The sequence below is a fragment of the Tupaia chinensis genome, unplaced genomic scaffold (assembly GCF_000334495.1).
Source record: "Tupaia chinensis unplaced genomic scaffold, TupChi_1.0 Scaffold000045_1, whole genome shotgun sequence".
NCBI lineage: Eukaryota > Metazoa > Chordata > Mammalia > Scandentia > Tupaiidae > Tupaia > Tupaia belangeri.
In genome coordinates, this window is record NW_006159501.1 from 9766203 (window position 1) to 9783534 (window position 17332).

Genomic DNA, 17332 nt, shown 5'->3' on the forward strand with positions numbered 1-17332 from the left:
GGAATGCGGCAGGAGTTCGGCAGGTGTGCGGCAGGGCTCCAGCGCATGGAAACCAAGTGTGAGCTCTGTCCTCTGCCCTGTGGTTTTTGTCTAAATCTTTCCATCCAGCCTTGTAGGCTACAATGGGGCCTCTTTTGGGGTCAGAGGAGGGAGAGACCCTTTTCTCTGAACTTTCCCTCCAAGTTCCGCTTCAGTAGGCTTTTTTGGGTTTTGAACGGACAGTCCCGCTCTCCCGGGGCTCACATTGGTACACTGGTGGCTCTGAACGCAGATGAGCACACAGTGTGACCAGCACAGAGGTTGCTGCTGGGTCCTCAGGGAGTGGGGCAGAGTGACAGGTGCCTCCTCCCCCTCGGTTAGATCTTGGGCGGCTCTCTGCTTCTGCAGTACTGGGCTCTCCTTGCTGGACCTGGGAGCACACTTATTCACTTTTAGGGAAATAATGTTTTTTTTTGCTTGTTTGTTTTTGTGTTTTAGTTTCCAGGTAGTTAGTGTGTGTGTGTGTCCAGATAGAGACAGGTGACGGAGAGAGGGAGAAAGCGCCCACAGGAGACATGGTCACGCTGCGACCGTCTCTCCGCCTCTCCCCCCTTTCAGGGTTTGGGCATGTGTGCACCTGCGCCCCATGTGATTCTGAAGCCACCAGGGCTGGGATTTGAACCATGGTCAGTCATATGGGGTCTGATTCCCTTAACCACTAGACCAGGACTGGCTCTGGAAACATACATTTTAAGTATTTAGTTGCTTTTTAAAAGTTTTCTTTAAAATCGATTGAAATTGGAACCTATATGAGAAATTTGAATTTTTTTTTTTTGGAGAGGTTTTTGCTGTTGGGTGCATGCATTTGCCAGACAGAGAGTGAGAAATCACCCCCCAGGCTTGACGATGGTCATGCTGCAATCCCTTCTCCTCCATTCTCCTCTCGGGATCTTGGGCATGCATGCACACGCGCCAGGTGTGAGTTTAAGCCACCGGGTCCGGGACTCGAACCGCGGTCAGCTGCATGGGAGTTCAGCAACATAGCCATTACGCTAACTGCTGGTCCCCTGATCCTCGTTTTTAAATCCTTAGAAGAAACTCACTTCCTCGTTAGGATCCAAACGTAAGAACTTCGGTCTGAAACGATTGTTACCTTGAAAAGTGAAGGCCTTAGCACTGATAGAGAAGCAGGGACCGTCACGAGGCGATGCTGGGCTGTTCTGAAGGAGGGCGACGGGCCCAGCCATGCTGCCCTGAATCTGCCCAGGCGCTGCTGGGCACATTTCCTTCTGTGTCTTTAAGGAAGGTCCTGGGGTGTTTGGGCTGCCCCCTCCTGTTCCTTTGAAATCTGCAGCAATGCCATTAGTTACAGATCCATCCGTGCAGCCTGCCTTTGGCAAGGCCGGGTTTGTCCTGCCAGCACGTTCAGTTCCCCCCTCAGTGCAGCTTCCTGTCCGGCCCGGCCTGCTCTGAGTGCCCGTGCGACCATCCGTTTCCCACTCAACACGGTATTCAGTGAGCTACGTGAGGCTTCTGTTCGATGAGTTTGGCCAACTTTAGGTGAACAGAAGTGTTCTGAGCATGCAGCAGGTAAGTGAGGCTTAGCTGTGATGTTCGGTAGGTTAGGCGAATTAAATGCATCTTCGACCACGGGTATTTTCAGCTTATGGAGGGCTTATCAGGATGTAACCCATGTAAGTCAAAGAGCATTTCTGTGTGTGAGGGTCTCTCTTTCTCTGTATAATTATTTTTCTTTCCTTTAAACTCTGGTCAAAGGAATAGGAAGTTAAATGCTATGAAAAGGCCAAGGTAACTTGATGTTATTTTCATTTTTACTTTCATTTAAATTTTTATGATAAAGAGTGAGTGGGTGAGCCTGAAAGATGGAGGGGGACGGGGAGGGAGGGAGATCCAGAGAGAGATGCACTCTGACAGGGGCTCCTCATGCCTCAGTCTGCCCTCCCTGCTCTGCGGCTCCTCGGGATCTGGACTGCCATGCGTGTGACGTGTGCAGCCCGGGCTGTTTTCAGGCGAACCTGAGGATCTGAACCCTCGGTTGGCCAGATGGCTTCCAGCCTTGCAGGACTCTCGCGTTACCACTGTGTTACAGCGGCTGGGCCTGATCGTATTTTCAGTTTTACTGCTCTGGAATATCTAAGGAAGATAGATAGGTTTTATAATGAGACTACAGTGCACAGATTGGCTATTACTAGCTGGACTTCTGGAGAAGCAGTGAGTGATGATTTAGAAAGGTCATAAAACGGGGAACGCAAAAAACAAAAACAAAAACATGAGTACATTAGGATTCAAGGACTGCCTGACTCAGCTTGCATGGAGACGGCGGAGTTATCTACCGCTGTGTCACTGAGTACCCCAGAAGGTCACTGCTGACAGCACGGCCACTTACCTGGGTGTGGTCTGTGGGTCAGGAGATCCGGGCAGCCTCGCTGGGGCATGGTACTGGCTGGTGTGGGCGCCTCGGCTTCCTCCGCGCGGCCTCTCTGTCTCCCTGGAGCTCTCACCATCCCTGAGTTCACTCTGCTTCTTTCCTGACATCTGTCTTCCGAGAGGGAGCAGATGAAGGCCGGCCGGGGTCAGGTCGCCTCCCTTCTGCACAACTCTGTGGCCAGCGCCAGGTGCAGGCCGGCCCAGATTCAGGAGGATGGTCGTCCCTCGGTGTAACAGGGACAGAGGTGCACTTCCAGCTTTGGAAGTAGCACTTCAAGAGGAAGGAGGAGTCTGACAACCAAACTGGGACAGTATGTGGGGTTGGAAAGGTGAAGTCTGGGGGTTGTCAACGGCGAGTTTTGAGGGCCACCTCCCCCTAGCACACGCTGGGGTTACTGTTGACAAGCAATTCCATTAGTACTTAGAGGAGAAACACTGCCAGACTTTGGGGGACAGTAGCAGCCCATGTGTGTCTCGTTCTCTGAGGCAGCCATGATGAGTACAGGATAATGGTGGGAGGTGGCCTGTGAGAGGAGAGGCCTGGGTGGGCATCAGAATCCCGTCCCTGAGAGGACGCCCACCCCCACGAAGCTCTAGGTGCTCAGGAGGCAGCAGGGCTGAAGTCCCAGCGGGACCCAGGCATTGTTTACATTTTTGTTCCTGAAGTCAGTTTCTGCTGAAACTAGGGAGGAAGCTCTGAACCTTTGTGCTCTGGGCCCTGAGGCATCAGAGTGTCCACCTGCACTGGCTTGCTGAGGTGGTGTCATGGCAGGGCATCCCCCTGACTCTCTGTGGCTGGGAGCAGGAGTGACAGCCATGGGTTGGGGGGACACTCCTGACGTTCATGGGGCCCTGGGTGAGGGGACAGTGAAGGTCCTTGGTCTGTGTCCTTCCCCTTTCCTTCCCTTCCCCCATACGGGTCTGTCTGCTATCCTGAAGGGCTTTGCGTGAAGCCTTCTGGTTACTCCGGGGCTCCAATCCCAGCTTCTCCCCAACACCCTGTAAAGATGGTGCCCTGTAAAGGGATGCCCAGATAGCTGGTCCACAATATTCCTGGGTGTGCTTCTTGAGAAGAGTAGACACCTGATCCACCAGCTCCAGTAAAGAAAGTCCACTTTCCCCCACGGTGGGAGGTGTCACCTGATCCATGAAGGCCCACGTGGGAAGAAGAGGGCGGGATATGGCCGATTCTCTTCTTGAGCTGGGACATCTAGTTTTCCTGCCTTTGAATCACGGAGCTCCTGATTCTTGGGCCTTCGGACTCTGGACTTACTCCAGAACCCACACCCACCCGTTCTCCCCTTTCTCAGGCCTTTGGCTTCAGATGACTCATTGGCTGCACTGGTTCTCAGGCCTTGGCTTGGTCCGAATTACACTCCCTCTTCCTTGGTTCCCGTCCGCATGGGGCATTTCACGAGAGTTCTTGAAATGATGCGTTTCTCCACATTCGTGTGAACCAGTTCCTATGGATCTCTTCCTGTGTATCTGCATGTGCCCCATGACTCTGCTTCTCTGGAGAACTCTGACTGACACAGGAGGAGCCCGTTTGGGAAACATTTTTGAGGTACGTCCTACGAGTCTTGACGCCCATGTTCAGGGAGAAGTCACAGAACAGTGGAGTCACATGAACACCTCCATCCCCTGAGGCTGCGCCCCCTGGAGGTGAGTGGAGTGAGGGCTTGTTTTTCAAGGATGACTAAAGGGTAATGATCAGCCAGGGACGCATTTCTGGGGCCTGTGATTTCAGAACAGGTTGGCCTTGACCTACAAGCTTTGGAAAGTGTTGAATGGGGAAAGGAACACTCACAAAGGCTTGGCCGCGTTGCCGCCGTCTCCCTGATCCCTGCACTGAAAACACGACTTCCTGAACACCTCTCTGAAAGAGACTCGGCTTCCCGGTTGTCAGCCAGAAACGCGTCTCCTACACAGGCAGGCACATTTCATCCCGACCGCTGCTTGGATTAGGACATGGAGAAACAAAACAAAGCAAGCCTGAGCACTCAGAGCCCAGAGGGGCCCAGTCGGCCTGGAAACACTGGTTGTAGGGGTGAGGCCTGCTCACCCCCAGCCCCCAGCACGGCCCACAGCCGCGTGTGATGCAATGAGTGTGGCATTTGTTCTTCTGGGCTGTGTGAGGAGGCAGGTAAGGTTAGAGCAAATAGAATATAGAAATATTCATTTTTCCTTCCAAAAAGGGCTCTTAAATGTCAAATGAAATGAAATGAAATTATTGTATCGGGGCAGAGCGCATGTAAGTTGCAGATGGTGTAGCTTTTCTATGAATTCCCCCAACCTCACTACTTCCCCTTAGAAGCATTTTATTGACCTGGGCCAGTTTAAATAAAGTTCAGATACACTTATTAGTTGAGCAAATGTCATTTGCTAGCGTCTGAGCAAAACTCATTAGCTAACTGCTCCTCCCTCCCAGCCCCTGACTCCCACCTCAAATTTTTGGTCTGGCTATTCCTTGCTAGACTAATTATAAGGCTTTCTGACAGCCAGTGCACACGAAATAGTTCAGCTCCATGTCCGCCTCTGACACCTGAAAATGATCAAACGGAAATGCTTGGTGAGCGGCAACCAGGCATCGGCATTTGTGGGCAAAGCGGCTTTTGGAGCACAAAGGCTGTGGAGGGAACCGAGGGAGGGTGCCCGCCTGAGCTGCAGCCTCAGGAATCCCAGGGCAGGCTGCTCCCCCCCAGCCGGTGAGTGGGGGGCAAGGCCAGGAGCAAACATCCCGGCAGGGCCCCAGCACAGATGTTGTGATGTTAGGAGATAATTTTCGGCCTCAATGGGGTGAAAGGCTGGATTTGTCAGAGGGCATCCCTAGCGGGAGCAGCACCATGACTTCATTACCATGTCAATTCTGGGAGCAGGCCCTGCTTTAACACAACAGTTGGCTGAATGCTATGGAGCGGATGGACCCTTCAATGAATAGTGAATGGAAAACCGGCTGGAATCTGCCTCCAGCTTTGTTTTGGGATGACCAATGTAAGGGACCCCAGAGCTGTCGCACAGATGGTTGCAGGAGCTCCAGCCTGCCGGGAATCTCCTGATTTTTTTTTTTTAATTTAATCAATCACTTGTGGGGGTTTCCTCTGTATTCATACACATATTTCAGTTGACTAGCCCAATTTGCTTCGATCTCGTCTCTCCACTCTAGCAAAATTAGCTTTGGGGGGAATTAGAGATGAAACACAGTAGCATATGCTGCCATAAACATAAAATTTTTTTTTTTTTTTTAAATTGTGGAAGTAAAGGAGACTTAAAAATTGTGGAAGTAGAGGAGACTCGTTTTTATGTGGTTTAGAAGTAGTTGAAAATGTCATTAAGAAATCATGAAAAAGACAATGAAAAGTTTGAATGACAAGTTTGGAATTACTGCCGAGTTCTCCAGAGTGAAGGGAGTTTGCAAAGCTTCCATGTTTTCCGAGAGCGTGGCAGTGGCGTCCCGGGCACAACCGTAAATCACAGCACTCTGGTATTATCTGGTTTCCTCTCTGCTTTAAAAGTTGGAACAGATGTCACAAGAGGGGACGAAATGGATTTTACCCACCACGAGGGGCTTTGCTTGCCAGCCTTCGTAGGAGGCGCCTTGAAATGTTAATGTCCACAGTTTGTGTTGCCCGGTTTGCATAGAGATGGTGGGAAAGGGCTCTGATCCCGACAAAACCTTTTGTTATTAATCAAGAAAATCTGGTCCTCAGGAGCAGCAAAGAGCTGGAGATGAGGGAGCCCCTGGCAGTGAGGTGGTGAGCAGAAACGCTGGAGGATTCCAGTCTCCAGCGAGACATGGTGGCTGGGGTCAGGCGAGCTTCCCAGCCTCTGCTAAAAGGGGAAAGGGCGATTTCTCTTGTATCTTGTGCTTTAAAATTGCGTGTTTTCCTTTTCAGCGATCGCAAGAAGCAGGCTGGGCCAGCCATTAGAGCTCGCTAATGAAGTGCTGCTAAGAAAGGAAAGCTAAACACCACGGAATCAAAGCGGAGCATTTTGCTTGGCTAATGGGCTTGATTGTGAGATTTTACAGGCTCTTTTATAAACTTGAATTTTATTTTGTGCTGGGGAACAGGAAATTTCTGTTTGGTTTTAAACATACATGATCACACCACCAAATATTCCTAGTTTAAAACTGTGAGACTAGGAGGTTTTATGTCTCTGACAAGAAGGGGCAGGAACAGCCCTGCTAATGGCAGTTAACACGCAGAACCTCAAAGCCTCTTATTTTACAGAAGGGGAACAGAGGCCCAGAAATGCCGTGGGTAGCTGCTCTGTGGTCTCCCCTTTCCCTGGCTCCCATATTCCGCCTCTCTTACAGAGGCAGGCATTGTGCCCTTTGCCCTCAGGGGAGCCCACCTCCCCTAGAGCAGGGCCCCTCCTGGTCCCTAGCAACGATTTGGACCCTGTAATGCTTTGTGATAGGGCTGTCCTCCAAACTGGAGGATATTTAGCCATAGTTCTGTCTTCTCCCCACTGGGTGTCCCCTTCCTGCCATTGTGGCCACCAGAAATATCTCCAGACATCCCCTCCTCTCACCTGGGGCAACGGCCTCTCTGGCTGTCACCTAATGGGCGAGTTCCCCGCCTTGAGATTGTGGACGCCACACCCTGAACACTCTGATTGCCCGGTGTCCGCCCCCTAGACGCATGCCTGTGGAGGGATGTTGCTGGGAGCTCTGTGAAGGAAGGCAGGATCAATGCCCAACATCGACTGGTACAGTTTCCGCTCCCCAAAACTGGATGGTTCGTACTTTCCCTTTTCCTGTAGCCACTGAGGCCTAGGGAGACAAAATAGCGGAAGCAACAAGAAGAGGGGAAGCCTGGCTGGAGAGGCAGCACCCTCTCGTACCTGATGCCACGTGCCCGTTCTCGGGCATGGCAAGCCTAGCGCCATGGGTGACGCCACCCCGATGGCACAGTGACATGGCTGTCGTGGGCACCGGGCTCAGTCTCTGGCAATAATTTAAGATGCTATCTCGTGGTCATTGTAGGGACACCTTGTTTTCTGGAATAACGAGCCATTGGAAAGTTGCCTGTGCTTGGGGTGGTGCGAGTCCTCACGGATGTACTGAGCACTCTAGAACACTGGAACTCGGTGAAAAGATTCAGCGTTCCCTCACTCGCCCGGGTTGGCTTAGAATACAGCACGGGGGCAAGCATGGAATTCCAGTGGTCCCTCGGAAGTGCCGTGGACACCCTGCGATCACTTCCCGCAGGCGCTGTCCACATTCCACGCTCGAGAGAAGCGGGTAACCCATAAAGAGGAGGTCCAAGTGTGTGCGCAGGTCCTGGCACTCGAGGGACACGGGTGGGTGCTGTCTCCCGCAGGCTGCTGGGCAGAGGCTTCCTCACTGTGCCCACGTTGGGCTCCAGGACTTGGGGGTCCAGGGTGCCGGCAGCCCCGGCTTTGCCAGCACGTGGCTGACTGGGGCCCTGCAGCTGAGGGGACACCAGCGTTGTCACCCTGAGAGCCAGGAAGACGTTGGAGCTTTTGAAGTGGGTGGGTGGGAGAAGGAAGGGCCCCGCGTGAGCCAGGGCTGGCTTAGAGATAGCCTTGGGGCAACCAGCCGCAAAGAGGCTTCTAAACCACCTGTGTGCTTCTGTCAGGTCTTGGACGCTGCCTGGAAGTCTATCAGGTGGAGATTTATTGGGATTAACAAAAGTTGTTTTTTAAAAATTCACAGGCCTGCGCAGGAGAATTCGTGAGGGCTGAAGCTCCCAGTGTCATCCTGCGATTAAGGACTCGGTGTCCAGGGAGGCGAGTGCCTTTGCTGTGGTCTGGCCAGGGGTGGCAGGGCCAGCCTGATCCAGAGCCCTTGCCTATAACCCTGTTGCCCTCCTCCCTGCCTCCCTCTGGGGCTCAGAGAGGGGCTTGGGACCTCGCCCACACTGACCTAGTGGTGCCCTGGGCGTGGGCACAGCGGGCTGAGTGTGGGGGCTTGGGGACCCTGGGACGGAGGGTCGGACATAGCACGATGAGTGTCTCTGCTCCCCGCTCTTTTCCCAAAGCTCACCTGGTCTGGCGGAGAGGAGGGGACGGTCTCCCTGGCTCCCCGACTTCCTTGAGCTGGCTCTGTTCTGGGACTGGCGTGGATGGGAGACCGGCAACTCTAGGGACGGCATCTGTGCAGGCTAGCTGGGACCCAGCACAGCGTACACGTTGCTTCTGAGGATGAAAGCATGCTGCCCGGGGTCTGCTAACTCCACAGCAGTTTTTGGGACCGTAGCTTGCAGGTGAATGGGGCCTGGTGGGAGGAAAGGCCAGTGGCGATCGGCCCCCTTCCCGGCCAGCTCCCCCTATATTTTACCAATTTTAACTAAAAAAAAAGCACACTCCAAAGTAACTTAAGTTACTCTCAGGCATTAAGAAAAGAGCCTGCTGGTGTTTGGAGAGCCCCAGAATAGCCTCCCAGACTGAGTCTGCCTACTGGGGTGATGTTGGGGTAGAGGAAAGGCTCCGTTATAAACACCTTAGAAATAGCAAGGGAAATGCGAGGGGAGGCCGCCCAGCACTGGCTCCCGGGCACTGAGCCCAGGAGGAGTTCTGTGGGGTTCAAAGCCCAGGAAAGCTAATGAGAACTTTGTATTGGGGCAGAAGATCCCAGGGCGCCTATCAGAAAGGCGTGTTAGATGACCTCTTCTGTTTTCCACAGATTTAAAGAAACAGCTTTTAGAGCCCCCACAGGGTGCCAGGAGTCCTATCTCTGGTGCTGGTTTCTAGGGGTCCCTTTTGGGGGGCATACCGGAGTGCCAGGTCTGTGCCCACACAAGACACGAAAGGCTTCCTGGTGCAGGATGGGAAAGAGCGGCTTGGGGACAAAATCACCCAGATAATTGCTCTAGTCTGTGAGAGTACACGATGCCAAGAAACACTAGTGGTTTTGGGGGTCAGAGAGGGTGTGGGTGTGGGGCCGGGCTCCAGAAAGGCTATCAGTGAGGAAACAAGAGCCAGAGGTCTTTTCTGGATGGATCGGGAGTGGACAATCTAACTTCAAATACGGAAGCAAAACCAACCGCTGTACTTCAGGACGTTCTCAACCTCGTGTTCATCTGGGCTAGGAGGAGGTCTCCCTTCTAGTCTAGAAGTGGCGGTTTATGTAATTTCCCCATGCCGCCTGGAGGAATCAGAGATAAGACGGGGGAGACCCATCCTGGCTGTCCTCTGCTACTACCCTTCAGTGACCAGTGTCCACAACCTGCCTTGCCCTCCAGAAAATGCCCCGTTACTGACAGGGGTGTGCGGCCAGCAGGACCACACCCACTCATAGAGGGTGCTCATAAGAGGGACCTCAAAAGCTCATGGGAAACGGAATGAAGACATGGTGCAAGAAGATTTGAAATGTAGGCATGGTTTTCAGAGTGCCATTTTCAGCGAGGGTTTAGAAGAGGCCTCGCCACGCCTTGGCCTCCAGAAAATGCCCCGTTACTGACAGGGGTGTGCGGCCAGCAGGACCACACCCACTCATAGAGGGTGCTCATAAGAGGGACCTCAAAAGCTCATGGGAAACGGAATGAAGACATGGTGCAAGAAGATTTGAAATGTAGGCATGGTTTTCAGAGTGCCATTTTCAGCGAGGGTTTAGAAGAGGCCTCGCCATGCTGCTCTCCTACCCCACCCCACACTGAGAAAAAGACTCTGCACATTTGGGAGCCTCGGGCTGGGATGGCTGGCCACCAGTCCTTGCAGCTGGCAGGACCCTCGGGGACAGTCCCGCACTGCTTCTGTCAGGGCACGGAGAAGCCAGGAGAGCTCCTGTCACTGCGCGCCTCCACTGGCCTCCACTCATGCACCTGTTTCTCCGAACTGCTGAGGCCACGTGGGGTAAGGAGCCTCTTCCGTTGTTTTTTTTTTTGCTGTTCCTCACATCTGTAATGAGAAAAACCATGCAGTGAGAGCGAAATATTCCCGGCCGGCAAACCCGACAAGCCCAGTCGTGCCCTCTTGGAGAACTAGCACCCAGCGTGGTAAGGGTGCTCAGAGCAACCCTGGGACCGGGCATGGCGACGCCGACTGAGTGACAATGACAAAGCGCACATGAGGCAGGGCAGCAGTTCAGGGAAACACGGCTGGCGGTCGGGCTCTTTCCCCGGCCAATGCCAGCGCCTCCTTGAGACGCTGGGACCTGCCCCTCCCTCTCAGTCTCATGAAGTCTCCGACTGAGACAGTGGCAATGAAGGGAGTGGGTTCGAGGCTGGCTGCCCGCTGCAGAGGGAGCAGAGCCCGTCAGGAATGTGAGGAGGCAGCAGAACACGAAGTTAACGCCTGTCTCCTTCATGTTTCCGGAGACCAGTCTTCAAACCCTCGGTGGCATTTTCAGAACACATTGGCTTTCGCTCACTTGAGTTAGAAGCTCTGTCAGTGGCCTGGCGAGTCTAGGCATTGGAAGGGGAGCGGTGGAGCGGGAGGCGGAGGCAGGGAACCTCTCCTCTCATCAGCTGCCGCAGGGTCTTCTGAGCAGTGAGTCTCCGGAGTGGAGCCCCTGACTGCTGGCCTCTCGGGGAGGAAGGCTGGTCCCAGGCCTGGCAGAGCTTCCCGAGTCTCTGATCACACTCTGTACAAGCGTCTTGATGGACCGAGCCAGACCTTCCAGTAGGGAAGAGAGGACCACTGGCCTTGCCCTCTGCATTGGCACGGGGTCTCTCCTTGTCTGACAACAGCTCTGGGGCAGCCTCGGTACCTGCCACGCCTGCCAACTGTGCCCCGCGTGTCCTTGGCACCTGCACACCACCTGCCATCTCACGGGTGAGACCCGAGGTTCTGGATGACGACCTGCTCGTGGTCCATGGTGAGCTGAGACCCGGCCCCGGGCAGGCGGACCCCAGAACCTCAGCTCTCACTCTCGGCTCTGCCCACCAGGCTCTGCGGACTGAGTGGGAACACAGCGCTCTGTGCGATTGAAGTGGAGGATTCCTCGCTGCGTAAGACCACTTGGTAACAATGGGTAAGGTTCAAGAACGTATTTGTTTTGCAATGGTATATATATTTTAATTATGCAATTGTTTTAACACGGCAAGGTTTGCCAGTGATTCCTTCATTAAAAAATATATAGGCCCTGGAACCAGCAGTTAGCGTAATGGCTATGTCGCTGGACTCCCACGTAGTCGACCGCGGTTTGCGTCCTGGACCTGGTGGCTTAAAACTCACATCGGGCGCGTGTGCGTGCGTGCCCAAGATCCCGAGAGGAGAATGGAGGAGAAGGGATTGCGGCGTGACCATGCCCCCTGGGGGATGATTTCTCGCTTTCTGTCTCTATGTCTCTCTCTCTCTCTGTCTGACGAGTGCATGCGCCCTATAGCGAAAACCTCTCCAATATATATATATATATAGGCCCTACTGCAGTGGCATGTGCTGGTGGGATGAGCAGCCTGGGTTCGAGTCCCAGTCCAAACAAAAGGTCAGCCGCGGTGGTGTGTGCCTGTAGTCCCAGCTGGGAAATTGAGGCAGGGGCGCGTGTCTATACAGGCACACACATAGACACACACGTGTAGAAACTAGTGCAGAGCCCAGTTCTGGCCATACCACCGTCTATCACTCGTCGGGATGTGCTTCTGGGAGGGCGGGAGAAGAAGTGACTGGCGGCCTGCAGAAATGTCGTGGGGCCTCGACAGAAAAGGGTGGAGGCCCTGTGCCGACATGGCCGGGTTCCTCCTGCTTGGTCTCCTCGTATCTTCCAGCTTCTCTGAGAGGCCATGCTATGTATTTATTTGGCTTTTGCCATAGGGCACGCGTGCTCACTGGAGAGAGACAGAGAGAGGGGAAGTGAGAAATCGCCCCGCACAGGGGGATGCCACACCTCACCCTTCTCCTCCTTTCTCCTCTCAGGATTTTGGGCACATGCGCACGTGTGCCTGGTGTGATTTTCGAGCTGCCAGGTATGGGACTCGAACTGTGACTGGCCATATGAGAAGTCAGTGCCTTCACCATCGTGCCACCTGCTGGTCCCTGCTGTGATCTGAAAGCCCAGAAAACCTTGGCTCTGGTGGAAGAAACAGCTTGCCAAGAACACGGCGAGTGCGGAGGGCTGAGCTGTGTCCCCCCAGCCCCGCCAAAGAATAGACAAGTCCAGGGCCAGGGCCCAGACCCGTGATTGTGACTCTGCTGGAAGTGGGTTAAGATGAGGTCACATGTGTGGGCCCTTGTCCCAGGTCCGGAGTCCTTGTGAGAAGAGGGAAGCTTGGCACGCGCACAGACAGAGCCCCTCAACGACGCACCTGCAGGCCTTGAAGGCTGGGCAAACTGGGGCGGCAGGGAGGAGGACGGGAGGAGGGATCCTCGCGGGAGCCTTCCAAGGAGCATGGCCTCCCACACCGCGTGTTGGACTCCTTGCCCCTGGGACACTGGAGGCTCAGGTGTCTGTTCTCAGCCGTCTGGTCTGCAGCGATTTGCTATGGCAGCCCCAGGACGCTGGGGCACCCAGTGCTCCTCTGGCTTTGGCTTGAACCTTTTGCGCTGGGTCATGCGGGGCACCCAGAGGGTGCAGAGCTGCCTGCCTCGGGCCCACGTCAGGTTCACAGGCTAGCTGGGTGCAGGGCTCCGGTTCCACCTTTGGACAAGGAGCTGAACTTCCCACAGTGGGGAGCTTGGAAAGTCTAAGCGTGGGCAAAGCCTCGGCGTGCAGCGAAATGTTTCAAGTGTTCCTCTCATTAAGGGACAGACGGGTGACGGAGATGGCCTTTGGCTCTTACGCCAGGGCTGTTCCAGGAAGGAAGGAAAGGGAGAATTTCCTCAGCAAACAGTGGTGAGCAGGGAGGGAGTGCTGCGAGACGTCGGGGGCTGTGTCCCTGCTGCTGTCCAGGAAGGACGAGAGTCGGTGGCTGGTGTGAGGGGCGATCCTGGGGGCGGGGGCAGGGAGGCAGAGTGGGCAGTGCAGGAGGCTGGGGTGCCTGCTGGCTCAGGCCTGGTGGGCACATGGTATCACCCTGTAAGGCCTGGAAGGTCAGGCTGGCAGTGCCTCCGGGGCCAGGCGTGCCCTCTCCTGATGGGGCGGCCGAGTGATGTTGAAGGAGGCGATGGGGTGAGGGTCTCAAGAATGTATGGGGAGGCTGACGGCATTGGAGACAGTTAATCATTAACCCGTCTGCACCACCACTGTGGGGCCACGGCGGGCGCAGGGTCCCCGGGGCTGACCCCGCTCCTGGCCCGCCCCGTTGGTATGTGGCCACACGGGAAGACCACAGGAAGCTCAGGCGGCAGGCCCTGCACAGCAAGGCATTGGAGTTCTGGAAACTGCCAGGGCCGGAAATTAGTGAGGCTGATTAGGAAAATCAATTTGGCTTGACTTGAATTCAAGAAGGCGGAAGAGAGTGAGGGGAGGGAGCTAGCATTGATGAGTGCTGAGGGCAGCTCGACCCCAGGGCGAGGGGGACGACCAGCCTTTCCTCTCCAAGGGGAGACTGAGGCTCAGAGACGCGAGACTGTCGGAGGAAGGCTCTGCTACTGGAAAGGTGGCTGGGAGTGAGTGAGCAGGCCCATGGGCCCCCAGCCCCGTCCTGGCCCTGGAAGGGGGGTGGGAGGTGGCTCCACCTCTGCCCTGCAATGTTTTGTGTGCGTGTGATTCAGCCACTGTGACCCGCTTGTGACTGACAGCCCTGGGGCTTCCGTAGAGGGTTCCTGGGGCCCTTCTCGGCCAGGGGGAGTAGACGTTCCTGGTGATATGCCAGGATGCTGTCCCGCCCTAGGGCTGCGTGATTCTCTGGTCCCTTCCGATTTTTAGTGATACTCAGAGTCTTTGTGGTGAGCGAGCTGGGCTCTGGGCAGGAGTCCCTCCTGGGAGATGCATGGTGTTCTCAGGACCCTTGAGCTGCCCAGCCTCCAGCGCCATTCCTGAGAGGGTACAGGTGCGTGCCAGTCTCTGGCCTCCCATCTGGGTGGCCCCACCCCTGGCTCCCCAGGGCCTGGCCACATGCCCTCTCTCTCTTGGCTCTGTGGTGAGCATGCCCCACTACCTCACTGGCGAAGGGCCCTCCTGTGCTCCTTGGGGCGTGCACCTACAGGAGCTCTGTTCTGCTTTAGGGTCTGCGCTGGATTCCCTGGCCTGAGTTGCTGAAGGCCTCCAGCTCCGTCTCTCTTCTGGGGAACCACAGCCAGATGCTGGGGGTGTTCCCCCAAACCCAGCTCTTCCAGCAGCTGCTCTCCTGTGACTTGCAAGGCAGCAGGAACGCCATGTTCCTATGGAAGAACACATCCACTGTCTCTGTCTGCTCAGAGCGGGAACTTCGGTGACTGCCAGCCCTGAGAAGGTCCTTCCGAGTATCACGAGCCCACATGGTGCCCAGTGGGTGCTGCTCACGGGTCACAAAGACTCCACAGGTCAAGCCCCAGGCTTGCCTTGCTCTTCCCGGCTCTGGCTGGACCTGTGGGGGTCTCTGTATTCACGGAATGTCCTGCAGTACTCACCCTGCCGGGACTGCGGTGGCAGGTAATGCTCCCTGAAGATGGCCACACCGTCTCTGTGAATGTGGCACTTTACATGCCAAAGGGGCTGGGCAGGTGTGATTAATGAAGGGTGTTGAGCTGGGGGATTATCCCGGCCTACCCAGGTGAGCTTGACACAATCACAGGTGTGGAGGGTGTCCTTATATGAGGAAGAGGGAGGCCTGAGAGTCAGGGTTGAGTGACACAATGGGAGACCACCTGGCTGGCCAGGACTGGCACTGAAGGTGGAGGAAAGGGCCGTGGGTGGGGGCAGCAGGCGGCCTCTAGGGCTTCTCCCCGTCAGTGTCCAGAAGGAACGCAACCCTGCGGATGCTTTTGCTGTTAACCCAGACCGCTGTGGACTTCTGGCCTCCAGAACTGTAAGGTAATGGGTTTGCATTGGTTTGAGCCAACAAGTTTGTGGTGATTTGCTAGAGCAGCAATAGAATACAAAATATCCTGCTGGCATCTCTCTCTCTGTTTTTTTTTTTTTTCTTTTTTTTTCAGTTTTTGCTAAAGGGCACATGTACTCGCCAGCAAGACAGAGGAGACAGAGAGACAGAAAGTGAGAAATCACCCCCCCCCCCCCCAGGGAGGTTGGCCATGCTGCAATCCCTTCTCCTCCATTTTCCTCTCGGGGTCTTGGGCACGCATGCACACGCACCTGGCGTGAGTTTAAGTCACTGGGTCTGGGACTCGAACCGCGGTTGACTACGTGGGGGTCCAGCACATAGCCATTACGCTAACTGCTGGTCCCATCAATGTGCGTTTTGTTGTAATCATAGCACAAGTTTAGGGAGCGCTTCCTGCCTCCCAGCCACGCGCTTGATCCGGACACTTATTTCACCTGATCCTCACAAGGCTGTTATTTGGGGGCTTCTGCAATGACCCCCAATGCAGAGATGGACAAAGGAGGCACCGAGGGGCTATGTCGTTTGCTGAGTCACCTGCAAGTCGCACAGCAGTCTGGCTCCATCTCTCGGGGGGCGGGGGGGCAGAGAGGGCCTGTAACCTGCACCTTCCTGCACGTGGCCAGGGGCCAGGAGGTCCCGGGTGTTGAAGGGCTCATCCAAGGCCAAACACTCTGTAGACAGTGCCCAGAGGTCCCCGCCAGTGCTTGCTGGTGGTATGCAATCTGGTGGCCAAAGGCCACTACCCACCATTTCTGCCCATAGGTAGAGGCTCCGGGAGGCACCCAGGCCATGGGTGTTTAGTGTGAAGGGAGGACAGGGAAGATTGAGGTCGACACATTTTCCATTTAAAGCTTCACGCTGACTTGTCAAGTAGAGACGAGATGCATGCTGACTTCGGGTGTTCACACAGCTAAAAAAGTCCGGAGGTGACAGGCAGTGCTTAACCTCTTAGGTGCATCCGATGAGCTGGGCGTCTCATTGTCATGGAGGCGCGGCGAGAGAGGGCGCTGGACTTGCTGTAGGAGGGACGCCAGGGGCTTTTCTTCCTCTCAAGTCAAGTGAAAGCATTGGGCCCAGAATATTTTTTCCTCATTTAATTTGCTATGGGGTGCATGTACGCACCAGAGAGACGGGTAGAGAAAGAGAGAGAAAGTGAGAAAGCACCTTCCAGCAGATGGCCATGTGGCCCTCTCTTCTCCCTCTTTCTCCTCTCGAGATTTCGGGCATGTGCACACGCACCTGGAGTGTTTCTCAAGCCGCCGGGTCCGGGACTTGAACTGTTCAGTTGGCCATGTGGAACCCAGCCACCTTCGCCACCAGGCCACCAGCTGGCCCCAGAATTTTAAAAAGAAGTGGGTAGCACCACTGGTGACCATTTTTTCCCCAGACACCTGCCCCTGGGGGAGGTCACAGCCTCCTGGCAGGTTAACTAATCTCACTGGTTGGCTAAACACACAGCGGAGCCTGGCAGCCCGGCCACCTTTGTCTCCTGCCCCTCAGTGGGCTCCGCAAAAACCAGCGTTCTCGGTTAGGAAGTGCCGACTTGCTCGTCCTGAGAACTCGCCTTGGCAAGGTGTCCGTGACGTCCTGGACGTGGGAGGGCCGTGGAGTTCTGGCTCACCCTGGGGAGAGAAGCAGGGCATGAGATGTCTCCCCGACGCTGTGGGAGTCACAGCTGCCTGGGGCCCCACGGGGCTGCCTGGCCAGCCGTGGATGCGAGCTGACCACACTTATGGCGGGGAGTGGGCCCTGGAATGTCTAGGCCAACAGGGCTGACTTAAGGATGGAGAAGTGACTGCGGGGAGGTGAAGTCCTGGCCCTTTATGGGCTCCACTCTGGCTCCCCGCCCAGATGCCCCTTGGAGGGGTCCCAGGGTGATCTGTGAGTTGACGGTGGGGAGCCGAGGGCTCAGTCTGCTCTGCACAGCCTGGTGGTAGCTCCCCCAGCACTCAGAGCGCCCGTCCCCATGGCCAAGCACCAGCCTCCAGCACCCTATCTGAGCCTGCCCGGCTCTGCTGTCCTCGGCTGTCCTCGGCTGTCCTCGATCCCTGGTCCTGGTGCTGGCTCGGTTTCGGCAGCCG

General features: G+C 55.4%; 1 long non-coding RNA gene across 1 annotated transcript; it reads left to right on the forward strand.

Annotated features, from left to right (window-relative positions):
• Window positions 1–1545: 1545 nt before the first annotated feature.
• Window positions 1546–6485, forward strand: LOC114008642 (uncharacterized). Its single transcript, XR_003550150.1, has 3 exons — window positions 1546–1569; window positions 3738–3991; window positions 6321–6485. It is a non-coding gene; the product is annotated as an uncharacterized LOC114008642 (long non-coding RNA).
• The last annotated feature ends 10847 nt before the right edge of the window (window positions 6486–17332 follow it).